Source organism: Meles meles, chromosome 4 (genome assembly GCF_922984935.1).
Source record: "Meles meles chromosome 4, mMelMel3.1 paternal haplotype, whole genome shotgun sequence".
NCBI classification, from domain to species: domain Eukaryota; kingdom Metazoa; phylum Chordata; class Mammalia; order Carnivora; family Mustelidae; genus Meles; species Meles meles.
This window is the reverse complement of record NC_060069.1, coordinates 155,725,116-155,745,024: the sequence shown is the minus strand read 5'-3', so window position 1 is coordinate 155,745,024 and position 19,909 is coordinate 155,725,116. Positions and strand designations below refer to the sequence as shown.

The 19,909-nt window shown below is 41.8% G+C and overlaps 1 pseudogene; it reads right to left on the bottom strand.

The window, feature by feature from the left end:
* Window positions 1-13,607: 13,607 nt before the first annotated feature.
* LOC123940639 lies at window positions 13,608-18,172 on the bottom strand (annotated as a pseudogene).
* Between the last annotated feature and the right edge of the window lie 1,737 nt (window positions 18,173-19,909).

Here is a 19,909-nt window from a genome sequence, read left to right as displayed (position 1 = left end):
AAAGAAAGGTGGTTGGTGATGGGTTATAGGGGGCTGAGATTCATGGTAGTTGACCCAAAATAATTTTGAGAAAACCTCAAAAGGAATAAAAGGAGTTGATAGATTGTCTTGGGAATGTGTCCTTCTTCGGCAGATGGAAATGGTTGGTTTCTTCCAAGGGGCGGTGAAATTTCTGGCATAGGGAAAGTACTTCTGAGGCTATAGGTCCCATTCTGTTCTTAGGAGAAATTCAAGAAGGAGGAATAGAGAATTTGGTCCTGTCTTGAGCCTTGGCTGTGGGCCAGGCTATCCCTCTGCATGATTCCAAAGGTCTCTGAGTGTAAGGGGATGTATATGAAGCCGCTATGGGACAAGGTATTGATTGGAATGTTTGATTTAATGGTTGCATATCCCATTTGCCTCAACTGCCCACTTTTTTTTTTAAGATTTTATTTATTTATTAGACAGAGATCTCAAGTACATGGAGAGGCAGGCAGAGAGAGAGAGAGGAGGAAGCAGGCTCCCTGATGAGCAGAGAGCCCGATGCGGGGCTCAATCCCAGGACACTGGGACCATGACCTGAGCCAAAGGCTTTAACCCACTGAGCCACCCAGGTGCCTCTCAACTGCCCACATTTTGAGTGCAGTTTAAGGTCACAGTTAAAAAGTATTTTATATAATTAGGTGTTTTAAAATATCAAGGAGGGGCACCTGGGTGGCTCAGGCATTAAGCATCTGCCTCCAGTTCAGGTCCTGAGCCAAGGGTCCTGGGATGGAGCCCCACATCAGGCTCCCTGGCTCCCTGTTCAGCGGGAGCCTGCTTCTCCCTCTCCCACTCCCCTGCTTGTATTCTTTCTCTCACTCTCTCTCTGTCAAATAAATAAATAAAATCTTAAAAAAAAACAGAATATCGAGGGAAAAAGACCTATGAGACCTCAGAGTACTTTTGCAAATTTATGGTGAAGATCCACTGTGTTGTCCTAGACATTAATATTCCTCATGTATCAATTCTGAAATGCAAAGAAAAAATCAAATGCAAAATAACAGGGACGAAGTTTTCATCCTTTTTGAAGTGAAAAACTTATTTTTATTAACATAAAATGTATTATTTGCCCCCGGGGTATAGGTCTGTGAATCATCAGTCTTACACATTTCACAGCACTCACCATAGCACATACCCTCCCCAGTGTCTGTAACCCAGCCACCCCATTCCTACCCACCAACCCCCAGCAAACCTCAGTTTGTTTCATGAGATCAAGAGTCTCTTATGGTTTTTCTCCCTCCCGATTCCATCTTTTTTTAAAAAATTTAATTTAGTTTTTAAGAAATTTAATTTTTTTCAGTGTTCCAAGATTCATTGTTTATGCACCACACCCAGTGCTCCATACAATACGTGCCCTCCACAATATCCACCACCAGGCTCACCCAACCTCCCACTCCCCTCCCGCCAAAACCCTTAACTAGTTCCTCAGAGTCCACAGTCTCTCATGGTCCATCTCCCCCTCCAATTTCCTCCAACTCCTTTTTCCTTTCCATCTTCCCATGTCCTCTGTGTTATTCCTTATGCTCCAAAAGTAAGCAAAATCATATGATAATTGACTTTCTCTGCTTGACATATTTCACTCAGCCTAATCTCCTCCAGACCCATCCATGTTGGTACAAAAGTTGGGTATTCATCCTTTCTGATGGAGGCGTAATATTCCATTGCATATATGGACCATATCTTCTTTATCCATTCATCTGTTGAAGGGCATCTTGGATCTTTCCAGTTTGGCGACTGTGGCCATTGCTGCTATGAACACTGGGGTACAGATGGTTGTTCTTTTCATTGCATCTGTATCTTTGGGGTGAATACCCAGTAGTGCAATTGCAGGATCATGGTGTAGCTCTATTTTAAATTTCTTTTTTTAAAATTATTTTAATTTTTTCAGTATTCCAAGATTCATTTTTCATGCACCACACCCAGTACTTCATGTAATATGTGCCCTCCTTAATACCCACCACCAGGCTCACCCAAGCCCCTCAACCCCTCCCCTCTCAGAATGCACCTGATATTCTCTGACCTTGGAAGCTAAGCCTGGTTAGTACTTGGATGGGAGACCTCCCGATCCTATCTTGTTTCATTTATTCCCACCCAAACCCCCATGACCCCCTGCCTTGCTTCTTAAACTCCTCATTTCAGAGAGATCAAATGATAATTGTCTTTCTCTGATTGGCTTATTTCACTTAGCATGATACCCTCTAGTTCCATCCATGTTGTTGCAAATGGCAGTATTTTGTTTCTATTGATGGCTTCATAGTATTCCTTTATGTATATATACCACATCTTCTTTATTCATTCATCTATTGATGGACATCTAGGTTCTTTCCATAGTTTGGCTGTTGTGGACATTGCTGCTATAAACACTTGGGTGCATGTGCCCCTTCAGATCACTACATTTGTATCATTAGGGTAAATACCCAGTAGGGCAATTGCAGGGTCATAGGGTAACTCTATTTTAAACTTTTTAAGGAACCTCCATGCTGTTTTCCAGAGTGGTTGCACCAGCTTGCATTCCCACCAACAGTGTAGGAGGATTCCCCTTTCTCCACACCCTCGCCAGCATCTGTCATTTCCTGACTTGTTAATTTTAGCCATTCTGACTGGTGTGAGGTGGTATCTCATTGTGGTTTTGATTTGTATTTCCCTGATGCCGAAAAAGTGTGGAGCACTTTTTTTTTTGTGTCTGTTTTTTTTCATGTGTCTGTTGGCCATCTGGATGTCTTCTTTGCAGAAATGTCTGTTCATATCTTCTGCCCATTTCTTGATTGGATTATTTGTTCTTTGGGTGTTGAGTTTGCTAAGCTCTTTATAAATTATGGACACTAGCCCTTTATCTGATATGTCATTTGCAAATATCTTCTCCCATTCTGTCAGTTGTCTTTTGGTTTTGTTAACTGTTTCCTTTGCTTTGCAAAAGCTTTTGATCTTGATGAAATCCCAATAGTTCATTTTTGCCCTTGCTTCCCTTGCCTTTGGCGATGTTCCTAGGAGGACGTTGGTGTGGCTGAGGTCGAAGAGGTTGCTGCCTGCATTCTCCTCAAGGATTTTGATGGATTCCTTTCTCACACTGAGGTTCTTCATCCATTTGAGCCCATTTTTGTGTGTGGTGTAAGGAAATGGTCCAGCTTCATCCTTCTGCATGTGGCTGTCCAATTTTCTCAACACCATTTGTTGAAGAGGGTATGTCCATTTTCCATTGGACATTCTTTACTGCTTTGTTGAAGATTAATTAACCATAGAGTTGAGGGTCCATTTCTGGGCTCTCTATTCTGTTCCATTGATTTATGTGTCAGTTTTTGTGCCAGTACCATACTGTTTTGATGATGACAGCTTTGTAATAGAGCTTGAAGTCTGGAATTGTGATGTTGCCAACTTTGGTTTTCTTTTTCAACATTCCTCTGGCTATTTGGGGTCTTTTCTGGTTCCATATAAATTTATAAATTTGTTCCATTTCTTTGAAAAAAAATTGATGGTATTTTGATAGGGATTGCGTTAAATGTGTGGATTGCTTTAGATAGCATAGACATTTTCACAATATTTTTACTTCCAATCCATGAGCATGGAACATTTTCCCATTTCTTTATATCTTCCTCTATATCTTTTATGAGTACCCCATAGTATTCAGAGTACAGATTTTCCTCTTTGGTTAGGTTTATTCCTAGGTATCTTATGGGTGCAATTGTAAATGGGATCGACTCCTTAATTTCTCTTTCTTCTGTTTTGTTGTTGGTGTATAGAAATGCAACCGATTTCTGTGTGTTGATTTTATATCCTGACACTTTACTGAATTCCTGTATGAGTTCTAGCAGTTTTGGAGTGGAGTCTTTTGGGTTTTCCACACAAAGTATCATATCATCGGCAAAGAGTGAGAGTCTGACTTCTTTGCCAATTCAGATGCCTTTTATTTCTTTTTGTTGTCTAATTGCTGAGGCTAGGACTTCTAGTACTATGTTGAATAGCAGTGGTGATAGTGGACATCCCTGCCATGTTCCTAACCTTAGGGTAAAGCTCTCAATTTTTCCCCACTGAGAGTGATACTCGCTGTGGGTTTTTCATAGATGGCTTTGATGACGCTGAGGTATGTACCCTCTATGCCTACACTATGAAGAGTTTTGATCAAGAAAGGATGCTGGGGGCGCCTGGGTGGCTCAGTGGGTTAAGCCGCTGCCTTTGGCTCAGGTCATGATCTCAGGGTCCTGGGATCAAGCCCCGCATCGGGCTCACTGCTCGGCAGGGAGCCTGTTTCCCTTCCTCTCTCTCTGTCTGCCTCTCTGTCTACTCGTGATCTCTCTCTGTCAAGTAAATAAATAAAATCTTTAAAAAAAAAAAAGAAAGGATGCTGTACTTTGTCAAATGCTTTTTAGCATCTATTGAGAGTATCATATGTTCTTGTTCTTTCTTTTATTAATGTATTGTATCACATTGATTGATTTGCGGATGTTGAACCAAACTTGCAGCCCAGGAAGAAATTCCACTTGGTCATGATGAATAATCCTTTTAATGTACTGTTGGATCCTATTGGCTAGTATTTTGGTGAGAATTTTTGCATCCATGTTCAGCAAGGATATTGGTCTGTAATTCTACTTTTTGATGAGGTCTTTGTCTGGTTTTGGGATCAAGGTAATGCTGGCCTCATCAAATGTATTTGCAAGTTTTCCTTCCATTTCTATTTTTTGAAACAGTTTCAGGAGAATAGGTATTAATTCTTATTTAAATTCAGTAGAATTCAGTAGAATTCCCTGGGAAGCTGTGTGGCCCCGGGCTGTTGTTTTTTGGGAGATTTTTGATGACTGCTTCAATCTCCCCACTGGTTATGGGTCTGTTCAGGTTTTGTATTTCTTCCTGGTTCAGTTTTGGTAGTTTCTTTGTCTCTAGGAATGCATCCATTTCTTCCAGATTGTCACATTTGCCGGTGTATAGTTGCTCATAATATGTTCCTATAATTATTTATATTTCTTTGGTGCTAGTTGTGATCTCTCCTCTTTCATTCATGATTTTAATTAATTTGGGTCCTTTCTCTTTTCTTTTTGATAAGTCTGGCCAGGGGTTTATCAATCTTATTAATTCTTTCAAAGAATCAGCTCCTAGTTTCATTGATTTGTTCTACTGTTCTTTTGGTTTCTATTTCATTGATTTCTGCTCTGATCTTTATTCTATCTCTTCTCCTGCTGGGTTTAGGCTTTCTTTGCTGTTCTTTCACCAACTACTTTAGGTGTAGGGTTAGGTTGTATATGTGAGATCTTTCTTACTTCTTGAGAATAAGAGTAAAGCTTGTATAGTAATATACTTCCCTTGTAAGAGTGCCTTTGCTGCATCCCAGAGATTTTGAACAGTTGTGTGTTCATTTTCATTTGTTTCCGTGATTTTTTTAAATTCTTCTTTAATTTCCTGGTTGACCCATTCATTCTTTAGTAGGATGCCCTTTAGCCCCAGGTATTTGAGTTCTTTCCAACCTTCCTCTTACAGTTCACTTCTAGTTTCAGAGCATTCTGGTCTGAAAATATGCAGAATGATCCCAATCTTTTGGTACTGGTTGAGACCTGATTTGTGACCCAGGATGTGATCTATTCTGGAGAATGTTCCATGTGCACTAGAGAAGAATGTGTAGTCTGTTGCTTTGGGATGGAATGTTCTGAATATATTTGTGATGTCCATCTGGCCCAGTGTGTCATTTAAAGCTATTATTTCCATGTTGATCTTTTGCTTAGATAATGTATCCATTTCAGTAAGAGGGGGTGTTAAAGTCCCCTGTTATTATTGTATTATTGTTAATATGTTTCTTTGATTTTGTTATTAATGGTTTATATAATCGGCTGCTCCTGTGTTAGGGACATAGATATTTAAAAGTTTTAGATCTTCTTGTTGGACAGATCCTTTAAGTAGGATATAGTGTCCTTTCTCATCTCTTATTATAGTCTTTGGCTTGAAAGCTAATTTATCTGATATAAGGATTGCACCCCAGCTTTCTTTTGATGTTCATTAGCATGATAAATCATTTTCCATCCCCTCACTTTCAATGTGGAGGTGTCTTTGGGTCTAAAATGAGTCTTTTGCAGACAACATATTGATAGGTATTTTTAAAAAAATCCATCCTGATACCCTGTGTCTTTTGATTGGGGGCACTTAGCCCATTTATATTCAGGGTAACTATTGAAAGATATGAATTTAGTGCCGCTGTATTCCCTGTAAGGTGACTGTTACTGTATATTGTCGCTGTTCTTTCTGGTCTATGTTACTTTTAGGCTCTCTCTTTGCCTTAAGGACCCCTTTCAATATTTCCTGTAGGGGTGGTTTCATGGTTGGAAATTCTTTCAATTCTTGTTTGTCCTGGAAGCTTTTTATTTCTCCTTCTATTTTCAATGACAGCCTAGCTGGATATAGTATTCTTGGCTGCATATTTTTCTTATTTAGTGCTCTGAATATATCATGCCAGTCTTTTCAGGCCAGCCAGATCTCTGTGGATAGGTCTGCTGCCAGTCTAGTATTTCTACCATTGTGTTGCAGACCTCTTTTCCTGAGCTGCTTTCAGGATTTTCCCTTTGTCTCTGAGACTTGTAAGTTTTACTATTAGATGATTGGATGTGGACCTATTTTTATTGATTTTGGGGGGGTTATCTGTTCCTTCTGGATTTTGATGTGTTTTTCCTTCCTCAAATTAGGGAAGTTCTCCTCTATACTTTGCTCCAGTATACCTCCTGCCCCTCTCTTTCTTTCTTCTTCTGGATCCCAATTATTCCAAGATTGTTTCATCTTATGGTATCACTTTTCTCTCAAATTCTCCCCTCATGGTCCAGTAGTTGTTTATATCTCTTTTCTCAGCTTCTTTATTCTCCATCATTTGGTCTTCTATTTCACTAATTCTCTCTTCTGCCTCATGTATCCTATTAGTAAGAGCCTCCATTTTTGATGGCATCTCATTAATAGCTTTTTAAATTTTAGCTTGGTTAGATTTTAGTTCTTTTATTTCTCCTGAAAGGGATTCTCTAGTATTTCATGTGCTTTTTTCAAGACCAGATAGTATCTTTTTTTTTTTCTCATTTTATTTATTTTTTCAGCGTAACAGTATTCATTCTTTTTGCACAACACCCAGTGCTCCATGCAAAACGTGCCCTCTCCATTACCCACCACCTGTTCCCCCAACCTCCCACCCCTGACCCTTCAAAACCCTCAGGTTGCCCCAACCTCCCACCCCTGACCCTTCAAAACCCTCAGGTTGTTTTTCAGAGTCCATAGTCTCTTATGGTTCGCTTCCCCTCCCCAGTGTCCATAGCCCGCTCCCCCTCCCCCAATCCCACCTCCCCGCAGCAACCCCCAGTTTGTTTTGTGAGATTAAGAGTCATTTATGGTTTGTCTCCCTCCCAATCCCATCTTGTTTCATTTATTCTTCTCCTATCTCCTACCCCCCCATGTTGCTTCTCCATGTCCTCATATCAGGGAGATCATATGATAGTTGTCTTTCTCCGATTGACTTATTTCACTAAGCATGATACGCTCTAGTTCCATCCACGTCGTCGCAAATGGCAAGATTTCATTTCTTTTGATGGCTGCATAGTATTCCATTGTGTATATATACCACATCTTCTTGATCCATTCATCTGTTGATGGACATCTAGGTTCTTTCCATAGTCTGGCTATTGTAGACATTGCTGCTATAAACATTCGGGTACACGTGCCCCTTCGGATCACTATGTTTGTATCTTTAGGGTAAATACCCAGTAGTGCAATTGCTGGGTCATAGGGTAGTTCTATTTTCAACATTTTGAGGAACCTCCATGCTGTTTTCCAGAGTGGTTGCACCAGCTTGCATTCCCACCAACAGTGGAGGAGGGTTCCCCTTTCTCCACATCCTCTCCAGCATCTGTCATTTCCTGACTTGTTCATTTTAGCCATTCTGACTGGTGTGAGGTGATATCTCATTGTGGTTTTGATTTGTATTTCCCTGATGGCGAGTGACGTGGAGCACTTTTTCATGTGTCTGTTGGCCATCTGGATGTCTTCTTTGCAGAAATGTCTGTTCATGTCCTCTGCCCATTTCTTGATTGGATTGTTTGTTCTTTGGGTGTTGAGTTTGCTAAGTTCCTTATAGATTTTGGATACTAGCCCTTTATCTGATATGTCGTTTGCAAATATCTTCTCCCATTCTACCAGTTGTCTTTTGGTTTTGTTAACTGTTTCCTTTGCTGTGCAAAAGCTTTTGATCTTGATGAAATCCCAACAGTTCATTTTTGCCCTTGCTTCCCTTGCCTTTGCTGTTGTTCCTAGGAAGATGTTGCTACGGCTGAGGTCGAAGAGGTTGCTGCCTGCATTCTCCTCAAGGATTTTGATGGATTCCTTTCTCACATTGAGGTCCTTCATCCATTTGGAGTCTATTTTCGTGTGTGGTGTAAGGAAGTGGTCCAATTTCATTTTTCTGCATGTGGCTGTCCAATTTTCCCAGCACCATTTATTGAAGAGGCTGTCTTTTTTCCATTGGACATTCTTTCCTGCTTTGTCGAAGATTAGTTGACCATAGAGTTGAGGGTCGATTTCTGGGCTCTCTATTCTGTTCCACTGATCTATGTGTCTGTTTTTGTGCCAGTACCATGCTGTCTTGATGATGACAGCTTTGTAATAGAGCTTGAAGTCCGGAATTGTAATGCCACCTACTTTGGCTTTGTTCTTCAATATTCCTTTGGCTATTCGAGATCTTTTCTGGTTCCATATAAATTTTAGGATTATTTGTTCCATTTCTTTGAAAAAAATGGATGGTATTTTGATAGGGATTGCATTAAATGTGTAGATTGCTTTAGGTAGCATAGACATTTTCACAATATTTATTCTTCCAATCCAGGAGCATGGAACATTTTTCCATTTTTTTGTGTCTTCCTCAATTTCTTTCATGAGTACTTTATAATTTTCTGTGTATAGATTCTTAGTCTCTTTGGTTAGGTTTATTCCTAGGTATCTTATAGTTTTGGGTACAATTGTAAATGGGATTGACTCCTTAATTTCTCTTTCTTCAGTCTTGTTGTTGGTGTACAGAAATGCAACTGATTTCTGTGCATTGATTTTATATCCTGACACTTTACTGAATTCCTGTACAAGTTCTAGCAGTTTTGGAGTGGAGTCTTTTGGGTTTTCCACATATAGTATCATATCATCTGCGAAGAGTGATAGTTTGACTTCTTCTTTACCAATTTGGATGCCTTTAATTTCTTTTTGTTGTCTGATTGCTGAGGCTAGGACTTCTAGTACTATGTTGAATAGCAGTGGTGATAATGGACATCCCTGCCGTGTTCCTGACCTTAACGGAAAAGCTTTCAGTTTTTCTCCATTGAGAATGATATTTGCGGTAAGACCAGATAGTATCTTTATAATTGTCATTCTGAATTCTAGTCCGGCCATCTTACTAATGTCTGTAGTGATTAGGTCCCTAGCAGTTGGTACTTCCTCTTGTTCTTTTTATTTTTTTTGAGGTGAGTTTATCTGCCTTGTCATTTCATCCAGACAAGAATATATGAATGAGAGTACAAAATTCTAAAAGGGTAACAACGACCCCAGAAAAATATGTACTAACCAAATCAGAAGAGACCTGAACCTGGGGGAGATGAGAAAGGAAAGAAAAAATATATCATCTGGCTGGTGAACATAACAGAGCCGCACACTTGATTTTGGGTATATTTTGGACTGTTGGAAGAAACTTCCTCCCAAAATTTTGAAGAAAGAAATAAGGGTAAATCCGATGAAGGGATGTTATATGATTGTAAAGATGAAATTAAAAGCGATTTTAGAAAAGAAATTGATAAGATAAGAAGTTGGTTAATAAAAGAAAGAAAAAATTAAAAGTAAAAAGGAGACAATGTGGTCAGGTGGAAGAGTAGAGCAAAGCCATAGACTAGATTTAGGATATATTTTAGTTTGTTAGAAGAAACTGTATCCCATAATTTTAAAGAAAGAGAAACTTATATGTGTACAAAAAATAAGGGTAATTACAATGAAGGGATAGAATATGATTATAAAAATGAAAAGTAAAAAAGATTTTTGAAAAGGTATTGATAAGATGGTGGTTAAAATAAGAAAGAGGAAAAATTTTAAAAATAGAAAAAGAAAAAATAAAGAAAATTTTAAAACATTCACTTTGAAAGACTAAAATATCATCGGAAAAAAGCCATGAATTCTATGTGCTGTATTCCCCTAGTGCTGGAGTTTTGCGTTCTCATTGATTGGTAAACTTGGTCTTGGCTGGATGGTCTTGCTGATCTTCTGGAGGAGGGTCTGTTGCAGTGATTCTCAACTGTCTTTGCTTGAGGTGGAACTGCACCTCCCTTGAAGGGCCAGGCTAAATCATCTGCTTGACTTTGCTCCTGGGAGCTTTTGTTCCCTGAAAGCTTCCCCTACAGCTTTGGAGGATAAGAATGAAAATGGTGGCCTCCCAATCTCTGTCCTGGAGGAGCTGATAGCTTGGGCCCCGTCTTCACTGAGCCCTCAGAGCAAAGCAGTCAATCACTCCTGTCCTTCTGTTGTCCAGCTGCACTCTGAGCTCACCTGGCCTATGGATGAGAATTTCTATCTCTGGTGCACAGCCCCATTTGGAGTCTCTAAACCCAAAAGATTCCTGCAGCATGCTCCTGTGCTGCTCCTCCCAGTGGAGGAAGAAAGGGGTCTCCCCAGATCTGCCACTTTTGGGGTCCCTGCTTGAACAGCAGTGGTCCGATTATGCCTTGGATCACAGTTTAAGGTAACCCTGAGCTGAGAGCCCACTCCTTGGCTCTATCTCTGCAGCTGGCTTCCCTGTTCCAATACCTGCCACACTCTACCACACTCAGGCACCCCCAGTCTTTCTGTGACCCTGTGGGTCCTGGGACCACACTGTCCCAGTAAGGGTTCTGTCCTCCTCTTAGCCACTGGAGTGATGTCCCTCATTAGAGCAGACTTCTAAAGTTTTGATTTTGTGCTCTGCTACTCTGTCACTTGCCAGGAGCTTTCTGATGAAGGCTCCCTCCTCCCCTGAAGTCTATTTTCCCATATATCACCTCAGATTCATGTTTCCACACATCCTAACTTCTAGAAAGTGGTTGCTTTTCTGTTCATAGAAAGGTGGCTCTTCTTTTCTTTGATTCCCTGTTGAGTTTATAGGTGTTCAGAATGGTTTGATAACTAGCCAAATTCCTGGCACCAGATGAAATTTAGGTCTCCTACTCCTCTGCCATCTTGCTCCTCCCCACTATTTTATGTTATTTTTTAAAAGATTATTTTTTTATTTATTTTACACAGAGAGAAGAAGATCACAAGTAGGCAGAGAGGCAGGCAGAGAGAGAGGGGGAAGCAGGCTCCCTGCTGAGCAGAGAGCCCGATGTGGGGATCGATCCCAGGACCCTCTGAGATCATGACCTGAGCTGAAGGCAGAGACTTAACCCACTGAGCCACCCAGGTGCCCCGATTTTATGTTATTTTTTTTTTAAAGATTTTATTTTTAAGTAATCTCTGCACCCAACTTGGGCTCAAAGTTACAACCCTGAGATGAAGAGTCCCATGATAAACCATTTGAGCCAGCTGGGTGCCCCAAAGGAAACCTCACTTTCAAAATAAAAAACTAACCCTTGCTTGCATGGGCCCTCAGTTTTCATTTCTATCACCTGAAAGGCCCTTGTAAAGAGTGAAAATAATCATGAGAGGAGAGGATTCTGTAGCACATGAATGCTTCTGTGAGGAGAGGGAGGTGGTGAGCATTTGCTGAGCCCACAGGGAGCCAGGCTTGGTGCAGGGCAGTAAGAACTTCTCCTCAGGGCCATGGATGTGTCAGGCCCTACTACAGGGACTCCTGATGATGGACACTTTGCACAGCCATTGTTTTCAGCCTGTCCATCTGTATCAGCTCACTTACTCCTCACAGCAGTGCTATGAGGTATCCCCCATTATACACTTGAGGAGATTGACATACAGCAACATGTGGCATTTTGCTCAAGGTCACCCAATAAGGTGGCAGAGCCAGGACCTTTTAGTTTCCAGATGTTTGTGTTCACAGCTTTCCAAGAGGACAGTGGAAAGAATAGTATTGTGGACACCCATGGATTCAGCAAAGTAGCCTCAACAATCATGAATATTTTCTTCTCTTTATGTGTTCACCTTCTGTTGATATTTTGCTGATCCAAGTTAATGTTACATACTTGGTGACCCTTTATCCCTACTTCAAGAACACATTCACCTTGAGGAGATTTGACAATCATTCTTTCATATCCCTTGGTACCAATCCACGTCCACTTTTGTTTCCCTCTTGTCTCAACTTGTCTTATGGATATATCTTGGGCACCCAGTTCCATTTCACACCTTGCAATTGCTTTTTCCTCAGTGAGTTTGATTTTTAAGGACATGTTAAGGATACTTAAGCATATCAATGAGAAGGATAGACAGAGGCTATCTATTCTTCATGGGGTTGCCATGTCATAGTAGAGACTGATAAAGTATGCTAGCCAGGGAAATCCAGCCCCATTCATGGGTTAATATATTATCTGTGTTGACTTTCAAGCTACAGCAGCAGATTTGAGTATGTCTGCAGAGACCATTGACCTACAAAGGTGAAAATACTTACTATATGGCTCTTTCACTAATGTTTAGCAACCTCTGAGTTAAACTGTCCTTTTCTTGACCATCTCAGGGTCTGTTCCTTGAACTTAGTGTACTAAATCATGAGTTTTGGGATGGTTGCCATGTATACTCTGCAGACATGAACATTTACTTAGAATTGTTTATTTGTTCTGTAATGTCCATTAATTATTGTCATCAATTCTACTTTTTCTCCTCTCATATCACAGAAGAAATCACAAGAAACTTCACAGAATTAGTAGCCAATTCAATGTGAATACTCGGTAGGGATAGTGATTCTTTTTTTGTTTCTTTTTTTTTCATTTTAAAAAAGATTTTATTTATTTATTTGACATACAGAAATCACAAGTAGGCAGAGAGGCAGACAGAGAGAAAGGGGGAAAGCAGGCTCCTGGCTGAGCAGAGAGCCTGATGCGGGGCTCAATCCCTGGACTTTGGGATCATGACCTGAGCCAAAGGCAGAGACTTTAACCCACTGACCACCCGGGCACCGGAACATGCACATTTTCTCTAACAGTGCTCCAAAGCTCTCTCAGACCCAAATGCAGCTTCATTAATGAGTCAGTGTTTTTAACTCCATTTCGTCAAGGAATACTACTATAGTTCCAGGTAACTCTGGAGATAAGTACAGATTCACAACAAACTAGGAAGATTAATCTTATATTTAAACAGATATTAAAAAGACAACACTCTAAGTCTTGGGAAAAATAAGGATATTCTCCTTTATCAAGAGTCTTCTGGTGATCAGCTTCCCCAGACTTGTCTTCATGGCCTTGTTTCTTAAGCTGTATATGATAGGATTAAGGGAATGAGGCAACAAAATATAAAAAGAAGATAGAACAAGATCAGTGAATGATGTACACACTAAAATAGGCTTCAGGTAAACAATGAAAGCAGTGTTTTTGTTTTTTTGATAAGGATATTGTTGACAGTATAACAGTTGCTTTGGTCAGTCATGGTGGGATTTGAGATGGGAGCCATGAAGGTAACTGATAGAGAGGTCCTCATTGTTCAACTTTCTTCTCCATAACAAACGCCCCATGAGGCTCCTCAGAATCCGAGGGAAAAAGGGCCAAGAAGTCAAGGGTCTCTCCTCCTTCTTCTGGGCTTTTGATGGCTTTAGGCTCGGTAATGTCTGTTCTCACCCACCTAGGGCAGCAGGTGTTCAGGAGGATCTTGTCCCCTTTCCTCTGCTCACACGGTTTCCTGGCATGGATTCTCGAGAGGACCGTGACACGATTTTTGTCACTCAACAGGCGATATCAGGCCAGCCCTCCTTCCTGTGCACACCTTTCTTCGTGTCTTTGACGAACTTGTTCATGAGCCCCACCAGCTCCTCCTCTGTGATGGTCTCACTTCTAAACTTCTGCTGCAGGTCTGGGCTGCACTTTTTAAGGGCTATGAGGCTTATTATGCTAGACACATTCACCACTCTATCTAAAATAGAACACAAAGAGTCACAAAGAATGGCATGCATAAGGATGATGAAATCCAAAATTGCTATTCTGTAGCAATTCTGTATTTCGTCCATTTGGGAGACAATTATCAGTTTGCTATCACTATTAATGATGACTGCCTCTGTAACTGAAGGACATGATACAGTTTTGAACTTTGTTTTACCCATAATGTCTCAGATGATGTCAGAGAAATGATTTAATGGGACTGAGAAGTGCCCAGATATTCCATAAAGATAAGAATGTGCCTTATAGAGGAACATGCTAAGCAGAGTGATAGGAGGCACTCTGTAGTCATGAGTAGAAAGCAACTTTTCCTCATTGGTTGTCTTTGGGACAACTGATGATCTTATGATTACTTGGGCAGTGCTCTATGAACCAGTGTCTACTGAACAACAAAGAGCTGATCACTTAACTGAGGGCCCCTTGAAGGTGTACAGACTGCATCAGGTTTGGTATGCTCTGGGTAGGTAACAATGAGTCACCTCAGTGGGCTGAATTGCATACAGGTTTTCTCCCTGTTGGGGTTTTTACTGGCTCAGAAGGAGTGACTAATGTCCTGGCAATATGGTCATGGAATGGAGCCATGGAAAACGAATCTGTTAAATGCATGCTATTAAAGGAATGATACTGGTGCTACAACATGCATGAGCCCTGACAGCAATATTCAAAATTAAAAAGCCAGTCACAAAAGACCACTCATTATGTGATTCTCTGCCCGGAAAAGGAAATGTAGGGAGAGAGTATAGATTGATGGTTGCTTGGGGTAGGGGGAATGAGGGCACAGAGGGCTGGTAGCTAAGGGCCCAGGATCTCCCTGGGCTGATGACAGTGTGCTGCTAATCTTAAAGCAATAATGGTTCCACAACCCGGCCCCTTACTAAAATCCACCGAGCTGGATACCTGTATGGGTGAAGTGTAGGATGTGTGAATTGTATCTCAACAAAGCTGTTAAGAGTGTAAAGCATTGACACAGTTCTCACTTTTTTGGAAAATATGCTCTTTTTTGAAAATATAGTTAGTATTGATAGAAATGAACTTATATTGACATGTATGAGTAATTGTTTATAGTCTTTATATTTAAATAGGTACATATTTTTAATATCTTTTTCAAAATAAATCTATAGTATAATTTATGCTATAGTATATCTATAAATCTATAGTATAATTTAATTTAATAATTTAATTTAATTAATTTAATAATTTAAATCTATAGTATAATTTTAAGGACAATAGTTTATCACTTTAGAGAATGTATCCTTTAAATTCTAGATTATGAATTTAGGGGAAAGAGAAGGAAAATCCATGGAATGTGAGATGGAATATATATATGGCCTAGATATTGATTGTCTGGTTACGATCAATGGTGGGCACATTGTTGTTGACTATTCCTTTTTTGTGGCTCAATTATTCCAGTAAAACTTTCTTTTTTGAAGAAAGAATTTAAAAAGAAGAAGAATCAATATCTGCTATCCTGCATAGTCCTTAGGCTCACAATTCTCTTTCATTTTGTCCTTCCATGCCAAAAAAACAGAGCAAACACAGGGCTCTGGAATGTGTTCTGCACCGAAAGAGAACTGGGGAAGTCATTCAAGATTGTCCTTCATGTCTTAGGTTGTGAAGTATGGGAGAGAAGGGACAGTATTTGCTTTTGGTTATCCTAGCTAGGATTTCTCCCAGATAGTGTCGCCAAAGAGGGTAAAGTCCTGGTAACATGACTGCAGTGGCTGGCATCTTCCAGCTAATGGAAGAACTCCCCTGTTTCAAAAAGCAAAGAAAACCCTACGTTCACACTGAGAATGCAGCTTGCATTGCCCTGTCCATGAAGTCCAGTTTCCCTGAGGCAAGAATTGTTTGATTAGAGCCTGCCTTAGCAAACACAGAAGAGCACTCCCTCCTCATTCTGGTCCAAGGTCAACACACAGCAAGCACCAACACTGCTCGGTAGGTGAGAAGAATTTCTCAGCCAGAAGTCACTTTTGCCTTCTAGGGGAATACCTGTAGGATGTGTGGTGGCACAAGGAACTCCGTCCCACTCAAGTGTTGTGGTGAGTAAAGGAGTCAGGTGGCATCTGAGAGCTGCCCTTTGAGGTGTCAGTGAAGCCAGTGAGTGTTAGAAGAAGTTGTAGAACTTCCCAGGACAGAAGAGGAATTGGGGGCAGAACCGAGAGTCAACTGTACCCGCATGTTTTTAATTCAAGCCAGAATCTTAATCTTCCTAAAAGAATCAAATTCCCTCTTAATGAGCATAGTAAAAGGGTTGTGCTTCCCCCATCACGTTCTCATGGGGTTAAGTATTATAATAGTTGACAACCAAGGAATTATGGCAGTTTGTTTTGTGCAGAGCATTGAACAAGGGGAAGGGGAGTCGATGGGCCTGGAGTTTGGCAGATCTGATGACAGAGATGCCTACAAGTGATGCTCAGGCTTGGGCTTTGCCTCTGAAGATCTTTTGGGAGTAAGGGAGCCCTCAGAGAGTACAGAGAATGCTCAGAGAGGAAAAGACTGAAGAAGCAGAGTGTCTTAGGAAGGCTGAAATAATCCATAAATGACAGCTGAGTGTGTGATGGGGTTTGCGCCCAGGTTGTGTGTGGGAAATGATAAGTGTTTTTTGGGAAATGGAGATGTTTAGATGGCGGTGTAGGATGGGTGCTGGAGGGGTGGGATTTGGGGAGGGGCGGAGGGCACCCTGAGGAGAAGGAGAGGCAGGAAGGGAACTATGTGTGTCTGGAACTCTGGGATTGTTTTAGGTAGGTGGCAGATATCAGCACGGCCTGAGAAGTTTGGAGAGTGTGGAGTCCACTAGTCTGGATAAAATCCCTAGGAGAGAGGGAGAGGGAGAAGAAAGTGTTCAGAAAGGAATCCTCGGGGATCTTTTGTGAGTGCACTGAGGGAGTAAAAGATCTCTCTGAGGAGTTTTGAATGATGACTGGAAGGATAAGACAGAGCCAGCTGTGAAGGACCAATGAGACAGAGGACACTGCTGACTGTAAGAGTCCTGAGGCAGAGGTACACTGTCCAGGTGTACACAGTGATCAGGTGGGTGTGGCTGAGCTTGGAGAGGAGCCAGTATCTGTAGATGAGGCCAGAGAGGCCGGGGCCAGATCATTCCCGAAACACCACAGCTTGGGGCCCTCATCAGGCTCACCTTGGGGTCTCATCAGAGGCAGGAGTTCTGTGCACACATCTCGGGTACCAAAGAAGTTTGTTTTCATGATCACTTCTGCTTGAATATGAAAGGGTGTGGGATCACCAGCTGTTAGGGGAGGAGGAGAACGGATTAATAAATAATAGCCATCTGAGAACATTCCATGAGTGACAGTAACATTTGTTTTTTGTACATGCAATCTGGGGAATTCTCATTAATGTCTGCGTTAGCAAGCTCTGTTTTCCCAGTGTGTCGTATCTGGTGTGTTAATGCTGTGTAGCTTGGTAAGTTGGCATCATTCCAGGAGGCTAAGAGAAGTGTGCCCAGTGGGATTTCTGTGTATTTGTGTTTATTACGAAATAGGTTAAACATGCATCGAATGCTCTGGTCCGCACCGAATGAAACTTGCAAAAATCTCTGTCAGGTCCCTGAGATTAATCCATGGCAATGCCAAGGTCCTTTGGCTTTAAAGTCTTGCCACCCCCAGAGGCTTCTTCTCTCCCTGTGCCTCCAGTCTGGATTCTTCCCCTAGGCAGTCCCTTATAGATCCTACTGAAGCTTTAAGCCCTCCACTAGCATTCAGAGACCATATTCAGCCCACACTGGAAGGTCCTATAAGGGAGGTTTCCATCCCTAAGTGCTCCTGTGTTCTTACCCCTGAATGCAATGCCTGCATTGTTGACCAGCATGTCTAGGACCCCTGTACTCCTTGAATTTTAGTCCAACCCCAACCATTGCATCAAGAAGTGACCCAGGGCGTGGATGCTCTGCAGGTCGTTGATGTCCAGAAGGTGGAGGCGGGGATTCAGGCTCTTGGTCTGGGCTGTTTCACTGCCACCTGACCCTGTGCCTCATCCCATGCCATGAGCACATCCCCTGAGAACTGCTGGCATAGACCCTGCACAATGGTAAAGCCGATGCCCTTTTTGGCCCCTTTCACCAGTGCCACTCATGGGGACAATGACATGGCTGCATGGAGAGTAAGCAGTACCCTGTGTGGTGAGTCAGTTTGCTGTGGGTCTATCACTGTCAGAGATGCCAGTAGAAGTGTATTCTAGGCTGTAGCACTGTAGGTCCAAGGCCCCGCCTCTGTCCTCCCATTGAAGGAGCGGCCAAATGTTTTAGAAGTTTTCCTAATAACACAATACTAGGTTTGTCCCTCCAGCAGCTGCACTCTCAACCCAACCTAGACTCTACCCTCTTAGGGTCCCTCCTCTGAGGTAAACAATGGTTGGGTTTGGACTAAAATTCTCGCCAAAGAAAGGTGGTTGGTGATGGTCATAAGGAACTAGAGATTCACAGTGGCTGACCTAAAATAATTTTGGGAAAACCTCAAAAGGAATAAAAGGAGTAGATAGATTGTCTTGGGAATGAGTTCATCCTCTGCAGAATTGGAATGGTTGGGTTCTTCCAAAGTGCAGTGAAATATCTGGCACAGGGAAAGTGCTTCTGAAGCTACAGGTCCCCTTCCTTTCTTAGGAGAGACTCAAGAGGGGGAAATAGAGCATTCAATACTGTTCTGAGACTTGTTTGGTGGGCAGGGGATGTTTATGAAGCCACCATGGACCAAGGTATGATTGGCGTGATTAATTTAATGGTTACATAATCCCATCTGGCTAAAGTATGTACTTTTTGGTTGAGTTTAAGTCACAGTTAAAAGTATTTTATATAATTAGTTGTTTTAAAATATCAAGGAAAAAAAGACCTATGTGACCTCAGAGTATTTCTGCAAATTTGCAGTGGAGATCCTATGTCTTCTTGTAGACATCCATATTCCTTATTTGTCAGGTTAGAAATGCAAATAAGGGGATGCAAAGATGGCAGAGGAGTAGGGAACTCCATTTCAGCCAGTATCCTGAATTGAACTGGATACCTACCAGACCATTCTGAACACCTATGAAATCAGCCTGTGATGTAAGAAGATATATCTTGATCTCTACAAACAGAATATCTCAGGTAGTTGGTCTAGAGGTGTGATGCAGGGATCAGTGATCTGCTGGCAGATATGGGAAGATAAACAGAAGGGGGAGGGAGCCCCTGGAATTCTGTGCTGCTGGAGTTCAAAAGTCTCCCACGCTGGGGAATGGGCACAGACTTGCAGACTGGTAGTGGCAGGGAAAGTACTTTAGGACAGCCCCCCCTCCCACCCCCAACACTGAAACCTGGAGTTTCTGGGAAATTAATGTGAACTGGGGATGGCTGGTATTTTTAGAAGCACAAAGGGGAATGATGTGCCTGGACCTGGAAGCAAGGGCTGGAAGTGCTGCTGTGGGGATGCACAACCCAGGTCCCTGTGGTTTTTGGCAGCGAGGACAGAAATGGAGACAGTGTGGCCTGGAGAGCTCTCTGTAGAACAGACTTCTTTGAAAATTTTTATTTATTTATTTGACAGAGATCACAAGTAGGCAAAGAGGCAGGCAGAGAGAGAGAGGGGGGAAGCAGGCTCCCCACTGAGCAGAGAGCCCGATGTGGGGCTCAATCCCAGGACCCTGAGATCATGACCTGAGTCAAAGGCAGAGGCTTAACCCACTGAGCCACCCAAGTGCCCCTAGAACAGACTTTTGAGACAGAGGTTTGGATATGGTCATTTCTGCTCTCCCAGAAGAGATGTGGAAAGCCTCCAGGGAAAGTCACCAGAGAACAAAAGCCCCCAAAACCTGATTTTCACTGAGCCTATCCCCGCCACAGGGCATAGGGCAACTCT